Source organism: Bufo gargarizans, chromosome 2 (genome assembly GCF_014858855.1).
Source record: "Bufo gargarizans isolate SCDJY-AF-19 chromosome 2, ASM1485885v1, whole genome shotgun sequence".
Classification (NCBI taxonomy): Eukaryota; Metazoa; Chordata; class Amphibia; order Anura; family Bufonidae; genus Bufo; species Bufo gargarizans.
This window is the reverse complement of record NC_058081.1, coordinates 47,736,751-47,755,616: the sequence shown is the minus strand read 5'-3', so window position 1 is coordinate 47,755,616 and position 18,866 is coordinate 47,736,751. Positions and strand designations below refer to the sequence as shown.

The window sequence follows — 18,866 nt, the reverse complement described above, 5'->3', positions numbered from 1 at the left end:
TACTGTCTGCCTAGTTGATGTATCTAAGCTTGTCATGACATATGATATCTGCTGAGCTGTTGCACTAAATCCCATAATGTGCGGTATCTAAGCTTGTGATACTGTCTGCTGAACTGCAGCAGCTAAGCCTTTCATGCATGATACTGTGTCCACATGATCTGCTGTATCTAAGCCCAGCATATGTGATACGGCGCAGCAGCCTTTTCCCTGTGGTGCGGAGGTAATTAGTGAGGCCGGCCGTTCTCCGCCTCACTACTCCTCTCATCCTCCTCCCTCTCTCCAGGAAGTCTTCAGGAGCATTCAGATGGTCATTCAACGGCTGATTACCCCCTGCCCTTCCGCTCCTGCCTCCTCCTCATTGTGCCCCGCGCCCACCTGCCAGGCAGCCCCAACAAGTCATTCACACTCTGCCTCCTGCCCAAACATTCAGCCGCAGTGACTTGTGCCTAATCCGGGGGTAGAAGTCACAATCTGTTCCAGGCCTGGAAGCCGCGGTCAGTGTCCGAAGATCAAAGGGGGGGGGGGGTGAAAAGAAGAAGGAGAGGATGACATTCACAGAGATTGGAATTCTATCTATCTATCTATATATCCAGGGCCGTCTTTAATATTGATTGGACCCTGGGCAAGAATTTCCTTGGGCCCCCTGGATCCCGCCTTCCCACACCCTAGAATGCAATCACACCCTCCACCACAACACACACACAAATCCACACACCTGGTAGAGTAGTAACTTTAGTAATGATGAGTGGCCACTTGAGGTGTTCCTTGGCAGGGTTTACATTAGAAAGCTTGCAGAGACAAGATATAGACACCGGAACTACGACGTTCAGCTGTGGTGGTTCTGGTGACTATTGTGTCCCTTACTATAGAGGGGAAAAAGAATCAGCACAAAAGTATCAAATAAAATGGCTGTATCATTACTCTAAAAATTAAAAAAGCACAACTTCTGACACAAATATATAGTATTTTGCAGATGATTTTCTTTTTTTTTACAATGTGCAGATAGTACTGTACTACTACCCCCTCCATCCACCCTACATACAGGGTAATACAGCCCCACATACCTCTTACATCCAGTGACGTCTCCTTTGATGTAGATGTTCTCTTTCCTCATCTTCTCCTTTCAGACCTTCAGATCAGAGACCATTTTTCAGCCGTTTCTCGTCTCTGCAGTTTGACAAACAAAATCTTAGTTTACTACTTTTCCATCATCCTGGACAAACCATCCTACCACCCCCAATACTGTGCCGCTGAGCTCCCCAATACTATACTGCAGAAACAGATAAACCCCCTGATAATAGTAGTACCGTGCAGATAGTGCCCTTCAATAATTATTGGCACACAGTGCCCTAAAATGACTGTGCCCAGCAAATAGTGCCCCTGACACTAATAGTGTAAACATAACGTCCCCCAAAATAATTGTGGTAAGCTGATACTGTGCCAAGGTGCCCCCACAGTAATAGTGCTCCCAAAAGTCCCACCAATGGGAATAATTCTCTGCTAGAGCACACTTGGTAGTAATAGTGCTCCTACAGTGCCCCCAACATGTCCCCACTGTGCCCCAGAAGTAATAATGCTCCCATAGTGCCCATACTATTAATCATGTTCCCCATAGACCCCCAGTAGTGATAAAGCCCATCATAATGCCCCCCAGAAGTAATAATTCTCCTTATAATGTGCCAGTGCAAAAAATACCCCTTTTAATGCCCCCAGTTGAGCTAATGTCCCCATAGTGCCCCCATAACGTGCCAGTATAAAATACCACTACATAGTGACCCAAGTAAATGCCCCATAGTGCTCCTCTGCCCCCTTCTTCCTAGTGCCCCCCATAATGTACCAGTATAAAATGCCCCATATATAGTGCCCCAGTAGATGCCCCCATATTTTGCAAGTATGAAATACCCCTTCTTAGTGCCCCCCATAGATGAGCCCATAGTACTCCTCTCCCCCTTCCCCATACTACCCACCATAATGTGCCCTAGTATAAAATACCCCTATACAGTTCCCCCCATATGAAATAACTCTTCTTTGTGGCCTCAGTAGATGTCCCATGGTGCCGCCAATAATGTGCCAGTAAGGAGTGCCCCTATAGTGCCACCCAATAATATGCCAATAACAAGTGCCCCCATAGATGCCCCCCAATATTGTGCCAGTAACAAGTGCCCCCATAGATGCCCCCCAATCATGTGCCAGTAACAAGTACCCCAATAGATGCCCCCAATCATGTGCCAGTAACAAGTACCCCCAAAGATGCCCCCCAATAATGTGCCAATAACAAGTGCCCCCATAGATGCCCTTAATCATGTGCCAGTAACAAGTGCCCCCATAGATCCCCCCCAATCATGTGTCAGTAACAAGTACCCCCATAGATGCCCCCAATCATGTGTCAATAACAAGAGCCCCCATAGATGCACCCCAATCATGTGCCAGTTACAAGTGCCCCAAAGATGCCACCCAATCATGTGCCAGTAACAATTGCCCCCATAGATGCCACCCAATCATGTGCCAGTAACAAGTGGTCCCAAAGATGCCACCCAATCATGTGCCAGTAACAAGTGCCCCCATAGATGCTCCCTAATCATGTGCCAGTAACAAGTACCCCCATAGATGCCTCCCAATCATGTGCCAGTAAAATGTGCCCCCATAGATGCCACCTAATTATGTGCAAGTAATAAGAGCTCCCATAGATGCCCCCCAATCATGTGCCCATAACAAGTGCCCCCATAGATGCCACCCAATCATGTGCCAGTAATAAGTGCCCCCATAGATGCCCCCCAATCATGTGCCAATAACAAGTGCCCCCATATATGCCTCCCAATCATGTGCCAGTAACAAGTGCCCCCATAGATGCCTCCCAATCATGTGCCAGTAACAAGTGCCCCAAAGATGCCTCCCAATCATGTGCCAGTAACAAGTGCCCCAAAGATGCCTCCCAAACATGTGCCAGTAATAAGTGCCCCATAGATGCCCCCAATCATGTGCCAGTAACAAGTGCCCCCATAGATGCCTCCCAATCATGTGCCAGTAACAAGTGCCCCCATAGATGCCTCCCAATCATGTGCCAGTAACAAGTGCCCCAAAGATGCCACCCAATCATGTGCCAGTAATAAGTGCCCCCATAGATGCCCCCCAATCATGTGCCAATAACAAGTGCCCCCATAGATGCCTCCCAATAATGTGCCAGTAACAAGTGCCCCATAGATGCCACCCGATCATGTGCCAGTAACAAATGCCCCCATAGATGGCCCCCAATGATGTGCCAATAACAAGTGCCCCATAGATGCCACCCAATCATGTACCAGTAACAAGTGCCCCCATAGATGCCCCCAATTATGTGCCAGTAACAGGTGCCCCATAGATGCCCCCCAATCATGTGCCAGTTACAAGTGCCCCATAGATGCCCCCCAATCATGTGCCAGTAGTAGTACCATATAAAAAAAATAAACACTTATACTTACCTCCATCAGGCTGGCAGAGATGCGATGCAGACCTCTTCCAGCCTGTGTCCCGCCTGCACCGGCCACTAATACTCTGCATGTAGTAATGAATCCCAGCAGCTGTGTCTTTGCAAATTCAGTTTATTCCAGAATATTCCAGAATATATCATGATAAAGCCATGTTTGCCGAAACGGCGATACAGATGACTATGGAAATGAGCGCTTCCACAATGGAAACGCTCATCTCTCTGTGCCCCGCCGCCGCCCCCACGTCACCAGTGGCCAGCGGGGCTCAAGAGGCAGCTGCCCCTTGTGCCCAGCGTTAAAGATGGCCCTGTATATATCTATCTATAATCTTTGTATCTATCATCTATCTTCTATCTATCTAGATCAGCAAATGTGCATGCTGGGAGTTGTAGTTCCCCAGCAGCTTGGTGACCTTTGGTTTAGTGCAGGGATCTGAAATCTTCGGCGCTCCAGCTGTTGTGAAGCTACGTTTCCCAGAATACGCACTCACTCATCTGTTCTTTAAAACTCCCATAGACATATATAGAGCATGCTGGGAGTTGTAGTTTAACAGCAGCTGGCGTGCCGGAGGTTGCTGATCGCTGGTTTAGTGTATTGAATTTTGCAGATATCAGAGCACGTTTCTGGAATCACGCATAAAACACAAAAAACAGAACCTGACCCCGACGTGATTTGAACACGCAACCTTCTGATCTGGAGTCAGACGCGCTACCGTTGCGCCACAAGGTCAACTGATGGTGCAGCTTCTAACCCTATTTGATACTACTGTCTTGTTTACCAAAATGCTGATCACTTGCCCTCCAGACCATCTCATTTGGGTAATATTTTCTGTCCGTATCTTTATTAGATTCCATCTAAACGCTGTTATTGCACTTTGGTGCTTTTAAGATGTTTTTGTCTTGAGCAAAACATAATGCCCCCCTAGTAGTAATACTTCTCCTTATAATGTGTGCAGTACAAAAAATGCCCTGTTGTGTGCCAGTACACGAAAATACCTAATCTTAGTGCCCCCAATAAAGCCAATGTCCCAAGAGTGCCCCCATAATGTGTGCCAGTATAAAATACCCCTATATCATGCCCGGAGTAGGAGCCCCCATAGTGCTCCTCTCCCCCTTCTCCATAGTGTCCCCCATAATGTGGCAGTATAAAATACACCATCTTAGTGCCCCCAGCACATGCCTCCATAGTGCTCCTCTACCCCTTCCCCATAGTAACACCCCTAAATATGCTAGTATAAAATGCCCCTTTTTAGTGCCCCCAGAAGATGCCTCTTTAGCGCTCCTCTCCACCCTTCCCCATAGTGCCCCCCAGGGGCGTAGCTATAGGGGGTGCAGAGGTAGCAGTCGCTACCGGTCCCAGGAGCCTGAGGGGGCCCAAAGACCCTTGTGCCACATAAGAAGATACCAGTATTATAGAATGTGTGCAAGTATAAAATGCCTCTATATAGTGGGACTTCTGATGGCTTGCTCTCAAAAATGACCACAATTCTTGTTGCCACTCGATAGAGGTCAGATTTGTGAAGTACACAACTAATAGTTGTCCTGTGGACAGATTATTCCACCTGAGCTGTGGATCTCTGCAGCTCCTCGAGGGTGACCATGGACCTCTTCTTGGCTGCTGGTTTAGAGTATTGAATTTTGCAGATATCAGAACACGTTTCTGGAATCAAGCATAAAACACAAAAAAAACAGAACCTGACCCCGACGTGATTTGAACACGCAACCTTCTGATCTGGAGTCAGACGCGCTACCGTTGCGCCACGAGGTCAACTGGTACTTGGTACAGATGTCTCTTTACCAAAATGCTGATCAGCGGCAATTCTGAACAGACTTGCATTCCAAACCATCTCGTTTGGGTGCATTAGATGCCATCTGCACGCTGATGTTGCACTTTGGTGCTTTTGGGATGTTTGTGTCTTGAGCTTGCATCCTGTCTAGTTCAATCCCTCAATCCCTCATAAGAACTACTCTAGAGCAAATTGCGGTAAACGTTCCTCAGGGCGAGGATAGTATGGTGGACATCACAGCTCGTTGTATATGAGGCTGACTAGCCATAGATTGGTCAGAGTGTTTTTGCTGATCCCTGTCCACCAATGGAAGCGCATTAGACACCTGAGCATCAGAACTGGACTATGGAGCCCTAGAAGAAGGCGGCCTGGTCTGATGAATCACGTGTACATTAGGTGGACAGCTGTATGCATCACTTACCTGGGGAAGAGATGGCACCAGAACACATTATGGTAAGAAGACAAGTCGGTGGAAGCAGTGTGATGTTCTGCTGGACACCTTGGGATGTGACACCACCTACCTAACCATTGTACAAACGAGAATCTCTTTAAATGCCAGAGGTGCTCCCTAATGGCAATGGCATCTTTATTCAAGATAGTGAGCCTTGCTCTCAAGAATGTGGAGAACAGGTTGTTGAGATGACAAGGAAATAATGGCAGAAGGAAGCACATATAATATTTACAAAACTCGTTCCCGTTGCATAAAACATGTCTACAAGTTCATATGCTTTGTGGTTTAAGTCCCTCATTATAAGGGAATATTTCTCATAGCCATTAAAGTCTCTTAAAGAGGCAGTCCTTTTAACTCTGCCTAGTCTCACCATTGCCTAGAGGGCCCTTCCTTTTACAAAGGTGATGTTCTTACATGTGACACCTCCCTAGGATCTCTCATCAGAGTCCTCAGTATTGCCTGCTTCTGCTGTAGCGTGTTGCAGAGGAGCTCCTGTCCACATCTTCACCAGACTCTCTGAGCTCATGGACCACTCTCACTCCAGTTGGAGGTCTCTCATCATCGCCTCTGGACATTACTACTCCTAGGCCTCTGTCACTTAATTGGATGGTCTGCCTGAGAACATTCTGGTTTCTGAAATTGGTTGGCATGTTTGGTGTAGGGAGACTTCCTCTCCTTCCATATTCTCTGACAACTCCTCCATATTTGTGGCCTCTGTGGTTAGCTCTCATGTGGGAGAGAAAATCCCTGTACATCTGCCAACTCTTTCACTGTGGAAAGTCTACAGGAGATAGACTCCCCTCTTTTCCTGCATTGTCTGCAGGCCATTACTGTCTGTGTCCATCTCCTATTCACCAAAGCAGCAGTGACCACCACACCTTGTCCACAGCCAGGGAAGATAGTTTAGCCCTGGACTCCTTCTCTTAGGCCTCTCTAACGCAAGGCATGCACCAAGTCCCCATTATCTGTTTGGTCCTTTTCTTCTTTGTGAAACACCCACCAGTGGGATGCATGCTGCTCTTGGCGTTATGGCTCCACTCCACCAGGAATACACATGCCAGAGGAAGACCCCCTCCCCTCCAGCTCTCTGTGTTTACTAAGTTGTTCCTGCAGCAGGCCTTTTTCTGGTGTCCAACCTCATTGGGGGAGTGGTATGGCTTGCCAAGTGGGCTTATGTCCATTCTGCTCAAGATGGCACTGCCAGGAGCTTATATTAGGATGAGTCCAAAATTATCCACACTCTGGCTCTAGAATTTATTTTAATTAGCTTTCAGAAAAGACAAATACATATTTTTTCAACGTAATCTCCCTGCTTTTCAATACACTTTGCCCGTCTGTCAATAAGCCTTTGTATTTCTTCACTAAAAATATTTTAGGCTGAGCTGAGAGCCACTAATGCACCTCTGTCTTCACCTATTCATCAGATGTGAATCTTCGTCTCCAAAGCATCAATTTTCCAGTTGATGGTTGCCTTTCTTGGAGGATGTTTCCATTCCTTACTCTAATGTTTACTCTCAGGCTCGTGGTGATGAATCCATGTCTCGTCAAAAGTAATGATTCTTCTTAAGAGGCTTTCACCTTCCTTAGAGTATCTGTCCAAATTGTGTTTGCAGATATCTAAAGGCCTCAGTTTGAGCTCTTCCATCTCACAAAAACTTTTTAAAACCCAAGTCTGTCATGGATTATTGATAGGTTGAGCAACGGCTAATTTGCAAATGATTTGCCACATAATCCACTGCCACTCGTCTATCCCCCGGAATCAGTTCCAGTGCAGCCTCAAAGTTGTCATCAGTCATGGACGGTCGCCTGGCTCCGTCTTCATGGTTGACACTTGTGCGAGCGAATATTGCTGGTCCTGCCCGTGCTCCCTGGACTATTACTAACTGCTGGCATAGCACATGCGTACCCTGTACCCATGTACTATGCCAGGATTAGCTGAGCGGAGCGGGATCCTTCCTCTGCCTGCTCCGCTCAGCTAAGAGAACTGACATGCAGTCTGCTGTGCGTCCCCTCCAAGTTCGGACCAGCACCAGGTAGCTGTAGAAGCATAAAGTATTAATATGAAGTTGCCCATAAATTCGCCCTTAATTAAGATGGCGATTACTGTTGGTGAACATAGGAGGAGAATAGAGGCGGAGCCTGCGCAGTGACGGAGGACAACGCTGAGGTTGCGGCGCGCTTTTCAAGTAAATTAAACATGTCCGAAAATGGTGATTATTTGACAGTATTTATGACTATGATTTCCCCCCTCTTCTTTTTCTTTATAGATGTTTATATATTATCTATAATATTCGGATGGCCAGGCGGTTTTTATCTGATATACACAGGCGCTATCGCACTTTATTGGATATACTGTATATAAATGAGTGCACATGTGTGAATTATATTTGAATAGAATTGTATTCACATTAGATACAAATTATGTCCTGTTTATACTGATTAGTATTTGATTAATCATGGGATATATGAACACATGCACTTTGTAATTCACTTTTTTCACCATCTACAGAGGAGTGGCGCGGACTGTTTTGCATATATTTGTACCCAGGATCAAGGGATGAACGCTGGCACCCAGATTGCTGTATCCAAGGAGTGCTGCCCTGTTTTGTGAATTTCTACATAGATAGATAGATAGATAGATAATAGATAGATATAAGATAGATAGATAGATAGATAATAGATAGATAATAGATAGATAATAGATAGATAATAGATAGATAATAGATGATAGATAGATAGATAGATAATAGATAGATATAAGATAGATAGATAGATAGATAATAGATAGATAATAGATAGATAATAGATAGATAATAGATAGATAATAGATAGATAGATAGATAGATAGATAGATAGATAGATAATAGATAGATATAAGATAGATAGATAGATAGATAATAGATAGATAATAGATAGATAATATATAGATAATAGATAGATGATAGATAGATAGATAGATAGATATGAGATAGATAGGTAGATAGATGATAGATTAGATTGTATGCATATGTTTTTAATTGTCTTCTTTCTCATGGAACCAGACATAATTGGATTTAGCAGATAGTAAAATATTAGCATTTGGACAGAGCAGTAGAAGTGAAAGGTGGGACACTTGTAAAATCTATTGTCCTCTCCTTTGACCCATCCATAAGGGATTTAATCACAGCTTATCCTCCTAATCCATTTTATCTGTGGGGTCTTTTGTGACTCTCATTTTTGGCTTTAAAGCCGTTAAATCCTATCTCTTCCTTTGGTCCGGCAGCTGCTTAGATATTCAAGGTGCCTTAATTCCCCATCAAGCTTCTTCTAACTCATTTCATCCGCCTGATAAAGTCCATAAAAGGGGCTCAGGATTCCATAGAAACCACAGATTACAGCCAAAAATCCTCCAAAAGAGGAAATGCCTTCAGATGAGAAGATAGGGACCATCACTAAGAAGACATATAGAATGATACAGATCAAACCAAAGGTCCACAGACCATAGTTGAGGGTCATGTAATCAAACATCTTACTAGAATACAACATTTTAAGCTGGCTAGAAGCAAAATAGTGATCAGTCATGATCCAGCCATAAACAACCATTATTCCAGAAAATCTCTAAATCAGCTCTACTAAAGGGAATCCCTCCGACCACTATGGTTTGTAGTTTTTAATAATGTTTGACCTGTCAGTGACCAAAGACGGAAAAATGTTCTGGAATCAGAACTTTAGTTTAATAGATGTTAGATACAATTAGATGAATACGATAGATATTTAGATAGAATAAATTTGGTTCCTTCTACTAATATACATAGAGGAGAAAAGCCCCATCACAATGTAGGTACCTGTTCACACCACTGTTCTGCTTTTCTTCCCATTAGTGAAAACAAACATCATCTGGATACAATCTTATCTTCTCATCTGTAGTCAGATTTTTTTGTATTTATTGTTTATAAAATACATTTATTACAATCAAATTGTCACACACACTTCTCATCTGGAGTCAGATGTTCTACCAGGGGGCCTCAATGTCCTCTGTCAAGGTCCAGCCCTGAGATTTGGGCACTATGTTAGTTATGTTAAAACATCCTGTACACACCTTAGTGACAGGTTACTATGATGAGAAGACATACCATCTACAGGCTGGGAGGATCAGAGATAGACCTTCCTGCCTATGGTCTCCTTTACTACAGTACACCAGCCCAATATTCATCACTTTCAGACCTCACAGCTTCAAGGCTCAATATCTAATTAATTAACTAATTACTCATGTGAAAAGAGAGGGGGAGCTAGGACTGGGGAGCGAGTAATAGGATTACTGGGCAGGCCAGGTCCTCCGGTGACGGGTCAGGGATGCTCACTACCTATTGGCCATCCCATTTGTAAAGAGGACACAATGTGTAGATAAAGCGAACTAGATATAAATGGGCTGTGTTTGGTTCCTTTAGGGAAATTCTCAATGTTCCTGTGAGATAAGGAGACTTTGTACTGGGTCACGTTCGGAGGATGAGAGGCGATAAGGAAGCAAAGTCACCGCCAGGGGCTCAAAGAAAGGTAAAGAGACCAAAACAGACTTTCTTATAGATAGATTTAAGCTCAGGTACAACTTCTGGCTTGTAGAGACCTATTTCTTATCATATAAGTGTATAGGGTGGAACAGGCACTCAATCACCTGAGGCTGCCAAGAGGTATTTATGTAGATAGGTGTAGTGTGGATATAGTGTACCCACACTACACCTATCTACATAAATACCTCTTCGCAGCCTCAGGTGATTAAGTGCCTGTTCCACCCTATACACTTATTTGATTTGTTTCCTCAAAAGGACTGGGGCAGTCCTGGCACAAGAGCACCAATGTCCACTAGTTGTGTAGGATGAGCCACCATTCATTATATTCGCCTATTTCTTATCATAACAGAGGGTTTGTTACAATTGTAGTATAGTATAGACAATCCTCTTTGAGCTTCGCAAATGTCCTTCATGTAGTTGAGGATAGACCATCAATATAAAAATCTCAGAAAACCCCAAATAAACAGGCAGTTATTGTGAAGGAAATGTTCCTTCCTGATAATGGCCTGCTCATCAGAGGAGGTGAGAGCAGTATGCAGCGAGCACCTCCACAGTATGGGGACAAGCAATGGTTACTGCTATCATTCCTTCTCCTAAAGACTCATTGTTTCTGGGCCGCAGATCCCTGTTCATGCAGCACAATCTGCTGTCCGGAAACAATGATGTCATATGCTGCATAAATGATGAACTCACCTGAATGTTTTGCTCATTAACCGGGTAATCAGCGACACCTTTACAACGGCTGATTATCAGGAACGACCGTTCGTACTAATGTTCCTTTCCTAATAATCAGCCCGACAATTATTTGGTGTAAACCCACCTTTACTGTGGGTTATTTCCATCTTGGCCATGAAAGGCTGAGATGGGACAACCCCTTTAAGGATGTATTTTGTGAACATGAACCAAGAACATAAATTTGAAGACCATGATGAGATTGTCTAACTTCTTAAAATCTTGAGAATGAATGGGCTTGGTCCCGACCCTTTGGAGTGATCCCCCAGTCTGATAATATATGGAGTTCAATGTTAGATGGTTCCACATATTTTGTTTATTTTAATAATTTATCTAATGTCCCATTATAATATCAGGATAAATTATGGGAGGGGGTCTTAAGTTTCTACCTTGTCAATATGGAGGCTGGGTTTCTAATATAATCTAATAAATAAAACCTAATAATTTCTAATAAAATATTTAACTCAACAGCTTTTGAAACCACAAGTAGAACGACGAAGACGAGAGAGGATTAACAGCTGTTTGGAGATGCTAAGAGTTCTCTTATCTGAAGCTATGAAAAATGAGGTAAAAATGGTGGGAATAACCACCTCACATACACTGGCTCTTATGGCTCTTCTCAACCTTTAGAATAAAGCTTATAGATATACATTTTATAACATGAATTACTAATTCCAGTCTCATGCATGAGGTTTGGTGGTCCTTTAAATGGGCTACTGGGGCCAAAGCCAAAATGGATGATGAAATTATTAGGCAAACATTTTGTATCTAGTATCTAAAATTTTTCCATCAGCCACTTAACAAATTGGGAAGATGTGAGTTTACACGTTGAGTTCATAAAGATATGAAATGCAATCCTTTGGTTCTGTTTTACTACAGCAGAAGCTAAAGAATCCAAAGATGGAGAAAGCAGAGATTCTGGAGTATACAGTTGAATTTCTTCGGTCCAAGATGACGTCCACAGAGAGGTTCCATGAAGATTTCCAATCTGTGGAATACCAATGTGGCTTTCAGGAATGTCTTCAAACCACCTTGAGCTTTATCACCCGAAATCAACAACTGTCTCCTTCAAAAAAGGACTTCTTCCGAAAGTTGTTTTCCACAAATCTTTGTAGAACGTCTTTTAGAGTTGATCAAAGTTCCAGCCATGTCCATAGACTGCATTTCAATTCTCATGAAACATCTAAATGCCTTAATCATCACCATAACTACACCCCTGCTGCAAATAATGTTGATATCCAAAGTAACTGGCATTCTAACCAAATGATTAGGTCGTGGAGACCATGGCTGTAAGTGGGCGATTTCTCTGAAGTTATATTGAAGAAATTGAGCTATAGGGGGTGCAGAAGTAGCAGTTACATCTGAGCCCTTGTACTTAAGTAGTCCCAAAGGTTTCTGTGCTATGGGAATGAAATTTGCCCCTAAACAGGCACTTAACATGCCCTCTATATTCAGAAAATCTGAAGAATCTGAGGACTTTGGCCTGGAGAGTCTGTAATATTGTTAGTAACACAAATGCCTCTAGCGTGGATTGTAATGTCCACCATGTGGCTAATATTACCATTTAAGGCTAGTTTCATGTTAACGTTAAAATGCTGGAGTTCATCGCATCTGGCATGGCCGGAAGGGGCTGGAGCATCACCAGGCCCCATTGACTGTAATGGGACCCAATGGGGATCCAGCCTGTTTCTACCATTAGTGCTGAGATTCAGCTGGACAAATGGGGCTGCAAGCAGTGTTTTTTGACCGGTCATTAAATGCCGGAAACAGGCTGGATCCCATTATAGTCAATGGGCTTGGGTGGGGAAAGGTATGACGAACTCCGGCAGGCTGTTCCTCTACGGAGACATTTTAACGCTAGTTTGATACTAGCATAACCCAGATAATGAGAATTACTTGTACCCACCATGCAGAACATCCAGTGCATCCATTGTCAGTGCACTGTCCAGACTATCAGTTTTAAAGGGGTTGTCAGGTGGGATAATGTAATCATTTAAAAAAAATGAGGGGTGGAACTGATAAAATCACTGATCCCCCGCTCCTCAGATTACTGCATCCTGCTGGTCTCCGCTTCTTGGTCCCGGCTCTACACACACAAATTGCCTGGAGATGCCTGAGTAACCAATCAATGACTGAGTTCGGTCACGGCACCGGCCACCGATTTTCTGTGTGTCAAATCAGGACCAGGAAGCAGAGACCAGAGGGGATCCGGTAGGTATTGAAGCGGCAGTGGGGGGTGGGAAGGTATGATGTAATAACTGTGTACAGTATTATTTATGTTTTTTTATACTGAATATTTGATGAATTAGAAAAATAAATGACTTGTAGGATTCTGGATTCGGTCTGACATTTGTGAGAACCTCAATTAAGGAGCTATGGGTCTAGTGGTCTTGTGTTTTCCCACCATAGTATGTGATGCCATATTGCTAGAATAGAATGTGGAGTCAACCCCGGGCCTAAGAATCTGATCCGGCCAAAATGCCCCTGAAGACACCAGTATTATAAATGGCACATGGTTGGCATGGAGTAATGCCTTTGTTCCCACTATATGACTGATGTCTTCAAATGAAGGAACTACAATGTTACATAACGCACTCCCAACCAAACTGAAGGGGCTACAACCCCCATATGTTGTCCAAATGCTTCGAGTCCCCCATGTTTGTATGTGTGTTAAGTGGGGAGTCATGTGTTGGCGAAACATTGGGAGCCAGCTGATTATTGTCTAATATGTATGGGGACTGTTAATTCTTGGAGTCATGGGTGTCCCAGAGTTGGATCACAGTTGGTAAGACAAAAGGTATGGATTATGGTATTGGTGTGGCAAAAGAAAGGCTACATAGGGTAGTATCTCTGGACATCAGGAACATAAAAAGGCACTGGGTGGACAGATATGAATCTGACTGTCTTCTACTGATAAGGCAGAACACCGGTAATGGACAGAGAATGAAGACAAGAGTCATGGCTGCTGGTCCGGAACATAATGTGGCATTTGTAGGCAATAAAAGAAGGAAAGCCACGTTAATGGGGATGTGCCAAGTTTAGAAGTTATCCCCTATCCCTAGCTGATTGCTTGGGGGGGTCTCACTGCTGGAACCACACCAATCCTAAGAACAGGGGTCCTGTTCCCCTAATCTGATGGAGCGGCAGGTCAGGCATTCATTCTCTATGGGAGCTTTTCTCTTATGTGTATGGGGAGTTTTAGAATGGCTTCATAAAACATTACAATCCATACCACTACTTTTGGACCTGTCTTCGCCATCTACAGAGGGATTTACTATAGGAAGGAGATCAATTCTTCAGATATTCCAAATAATAAAGTAAATTATGAAAATAAATACATCCTGCATTGGCCGGGAATCGAACCCGGGCCTCCCGCGTGGCAGGCGAGAATTCTACCACTGAACCACCAATGCTTGGATACAGAACAGTCAGTTATAAACCTTTTTCAAAACTTCTACAAAAAAGTTCCAGCTCTCCTGGTAATGATGTAAGGACAGTGTCTTCCTTTTATCTTATAGTAGAGGGTTGTTTCTTTGGTTTATGTAACAGGCCTTTGGGCCTGGTCCGAACTACAACTTCTGAATGGGAGCACCATGGAAGCTACAGCTTGTGAACAAGAACTTCACTGAGAAGGTCTAGTTGATAAAGTATCCAACAGTGACACCTGCTGGTCAGAAGGAGAAAGAGCTGGCATCTGATAAGAAAGTGGTGGATTATTATTAATCCTATTTTGATTAAGTATGTAAAGATATTTTTTTACTCTTTTAGTAAAACCAATCGTACATTGCTGAGAAACTATCAGATAAACTAACAATATGGATTCATTGAAACTGGGGAAAGACTTCTGTTGGACTCTGGATAGGTCTCAAAGGACAGCAGAGGTAGTACTGGGAACAGTATGGAGGACACCTGAGGCACAGTGTTTTGGAGGACCTAAACTCTATCAGATGCATTGCTGAGGGTAGCAGGTACTGGAGAATAACAGACACAATATTAATGCCCTAAAATGTCTTAAAATAAGATACTCACCCCCGTTCTCCAGCACCGATATGACACATGACCAGTGCAGCCAATCATTGTCCAAAGATAGTAGAAAAACATTTTTTATTTTAATATTAAGACATTTTAGGACATATTAGGGCTGAGGATTTGGGATTAATATCCAAATAGTGGACATCCCCTTTAAGGGATTAAAGAATTAAGAACCATGAGGAACGAGGAAGTGGTTGTTTCTAGAACAATGTAGTAAAACATAACATTTTATGGGCAGCCAATAGCCCCATAGACTTTTACTGGCCGTCTAACATCCAATGTGAAGTCGCATGCTGACTATACCTACAGAAAGTTTTTGCTTGTTTTTTTTAGGTTTGCTTTTCCCATTATTTCTACCGCACGTTGTGACGGCCTCATTCCATGTACATAGGTAATATAAACTATGGAGAAATTACAGTGAGGAATATTCTAAACAACTTCTGAAAATGAAATCCTGCAATGTAATCTCAGTGTAATCCCAGAGCCAGGATCTTCTGTCCAGATGTGGAGAGATGTCTGCCTGACATACATAGTCTATAAAGTCACCAGCATCTACATGGAGGGATTTACTATAAGACACTACATCATGAAGGAGATCAATTCTTCACATATTCCAAATAATAAAGTAAATTATGAAAATAAAAACTTCCTGCATTGGCCGGGAATCGAACCCGGGCCTCCCGCGTGGCAGGCGAGAATTCTACCACTGAACCACCAATGCTTGGATACGGAACATTCAGTTATAAACCTTTTTCAAAACTTCTGCAAAAAAGTTCCAGCTCTCCTGGTAATGATGTAAGGACAGTGTCTTCCTTTTATCTTATAGTAGAGGGTTGTTTCTTTGGTTTCTTCTTAGAGGACTGTACTTAGAAGGGAGATCTCCTAGCCTGGATACCTTCGAGGAGCCATCTGGAGGCTGTGGACCTTCAGTGTTCTTTACTTGGCATCTTCCATTTGTCTTCTGATGAGAAGTGTGCTGGAAGGATCTGTAACATGTGTCCCTCACTCTTCCCTGAAGTGTGACTTGAACACCTGGTCAGGGCCAGCATTAGCACCCAGCATACCCGTGCAAATGTCCTGGGGGGTGCACCAGGGCCGCACCGCCAATTAGTCGAGGTGAGGCGATGGCCTTAAGGTGGCGCCATCCTGGAGATAAGTGGTGGGGTGGCGGCAGAGGTTCAGGGCAGGGAGAGATGAGCCCTTCCATTGTGGAAGCACCCACCATAGTATGTGATGCCATATTGCTAGAATAACCATCCATCAATCAAGCACTTAGCTGTAGAATGTGGAGTCAACCCCGGGCCTAAGAATCTGATCTGGCCAAAATGCCCCTGAAGACACCAGTATTATAAATGGCACATGGTTGGCATGGAGTAATGCCTTTGTTCCCACTATATGACTGATGTCTTCAAATGAAGGAACTACAATGTTACATAACGCACTCCCAACCAAACTGAGGGGCTACAACCCCCATATGTTGTCCAAACGCTTCGACTCCCCCATGTTTGTATGTGTGTTAAGTGGGGAGTCATGTGTTGGGGAAACATTGGGAGCCAGCTGATTATTGTCTAATATGTGTGGGGACTGTTAGTTCTTGGAGTCATGGGTGTCCCAGAGTTGGATCACAGTTGGTAAGACAAAAGGTATGGATTATGTTATTGGTGTGGCAAAAGAAAGGCTACATAGGGTAGTATCTCTGGACATCAGGAACATAAAAAGGCACTGGGTGGACAGATATGAATCTGACTGTCTTCTACTGATAAGCCAGAACACCGGTAATGGACAGAGAATGAAGACAAGAGTCATGGCTACTGGTCCGGAACATAATGTGGCATTTGTAGGCAATAAAAGAAGGAAAGCCACGTTAATGGGGATGTGCCAAGTTTAGAAGTTATCCCCTATCCCTAGCTGATTGCTTGGGGGGGTCTCACTGCTGGAACCACACCAATCCTAAGAACAGGGGTCCTGTTCCCCTAATCTGATGGAGCGGCAGGTCAGGCATTCATTCTCTATGGGAGCTTTTCTCTTATGTGTATGGGGAGTTTTAGAATGGCTTCATAAAACATTACAATCCATACTACTACTTTTGGACCTGTCTTCGCCATCTACAGATGTTACCTTTTCCTACACTGGCATATTCTTACGTAACAGAGAAGCCTTTGGGCCTGGTCCGAACTACAACTTCTGAATGGGAGCACCATGGAAGCTATAGTTTGTGAACAAGAACTTCACTGAGAAGGTCTAGTTGATACTGTATCCAACAGTGACACCTGCTGGTCAGAAGGAGAAAGAGCTGGCATCTGATAAGAAAGTGGTGGATTATTATTAATCATATTTTGATTAAGTATGTAAAGATATTTTTTTACTCTTTTAGTAAAACCAATCGTACATTGCTGAGAAACTATCAGATAAACTAACAATATGGATTCATTGAAACTGGGGAAAGACTTCTGTTGGACTCTGGATAGGTCTCAAAGGACAGCAGAGGTAGTACTGGGAACAGTATGGAGGACACCTGAGGCACAGTGTTTTGGAGGACCTAAACTCTATCAGATGCATTGCTGAGGGTAGCAGGTACTGGAGAATAACAGACACAATATTAATGCCCTAAAATGTCTTAAAATAAGATACTCACCCCCGTTCTCCAGCACCGATATGCCACATGACCAGTGCAGCCAATCATTGTCCAAAGATAGTAGAAAAACATTTTTTATTTTAATATTAAGACATTTTAGGACATATTAGGGCTGAGGATTTGGGATTAATATCCAAATAGTGGACATCCCCTTTAAGGGATTAAAGAATAAAGAACCATGAGGAACGAGGAAGTGGTTGTTTCTAGAACAATGTAGTAAAACATAACATTTTATGGGCAGCCAATAGCCCCATAGACTTTTACTGGCCGTCTAACATCCAATGTGAAGTCGCCTTCTGACTATACCTACAGAAAGTTTTTGCTTGTTTTTTAGGTTTGCTTTTCCCATTATTTCTACCGCACGTTGTGACGGCCTCATTCCATGTACATAGGTAATATAAAATATGGAGAAATTACAGTGAGGAATATTCTAAGCAACTTCTGAAAATGAAATCCTGCAATGTAATCTCAGTGTAATCCCAGAGCCAGGATCTTCTGTCCAGATGTGGAGAGATGTTTGCCTGACATACATAGTCTATAAGTCACCAGCATCTACATGGAGGGATTTACTATAAGACACTACATCATGAAGGAGATCAAGTCTTCACATATTCCAAATAATAAAGTAAATTATGAAAATAAAAACTTCCTGCATTGGCCGGGAATCGAACCCGGGCCTCCCGCGTGGCAGGCGAGAATTCTACCACTGAACCACCAATGCTCAGATATAAAAAAAAGTCAGTTATAAACCTTTTTCAAAACTTCTACAAAAAAGTTCCAGCTCTCCTGGTAATGATGTAAGGATATTGTCTTCCTTTTATCTTATAGTAGAGGGTTGTTTCTTTGGTTTCTTCTTAGAGTAATGCCTTTGTTCCTATATGACTGATGTCTTCAAATAAAGGAACTACAATGTTACATAATGCACTCCCAACCAAACTGAAGGGGCTACAACCCCCATATGTTGTCCAAACGCTTCGACTCCCCCATGTTTGTATGTGTGTTAAGTGGGGAGTCATGTGTTGGGGAAACATTGGGAGCCAGCTGACCATTGTCTAATATGTATGGGGACTGTTAGTTCTTAGAGTCATGGGTGTCCCAGATTCGGATCACAGCTTGCTTGGTAAGACAAAAGGTATGGATTATGTTATCGTGCAATTACCAGGAAATGTCGTCATACTTCTAGAAAAATCAAACAGGAAAGGCCTGTATTACACCAACA

At 43.4% G+C, this 18,866-nt stretch overlaps 5 non-coding genes across 5 annotated transcripts; all 5 read right to left on the bottom strand.

Annotated features, from left to right (window-relative positions):
• Window positions 1–4,121: 4,121 nt before the first annotated feature.
• On the bottom strand, window positions 4,122–4,193 carry TRNAW-CCA. The gene has a single exon. It is a non-coding gene; the product is annotated as a tRNA-Trp (tRNA).
• A 966-nt stretch (window positions 4,194–5,159) lies between these two features.
• On the bottom strand, window positions 5,160–5,231 carry TRNAW-CCA. The gene has a single exon. It is a non-coding gene; the product is annotated as a tRNA-Trp (tRNA).
• Window positions 5,232–14,322: 9,091 nt separating this feature from the next.
• TRNAG-GCC lies at window positions 14,323–14,393 on the bottom strand. Its single transcript has one exon. It is a non-coding gene; the product is annotated as a tRNA-Gly (tRNA).
• Window positions 14,394–15,662: 1,269 nt separating this feature from the next.
• Window positions 15,663–15,733, bottom strand: TRNAG-GCC. Its single transcript has one exon. It is a non-coding gene; the product is annotated as a tRNA-Gly (tRNA).
• A 2,564-nt stretch (window positions 15,734–18,297) lies between these two features.
• Window positions 18,298–18,368, bottom strand: TRNAG-GCC. Its single transcript has one exon. It is a non-coding gene; the product is annotated as a tRNA-Gly (tRNA).
• Window positions 18,369–18,866: the final 498 nt, after the last annotated feature.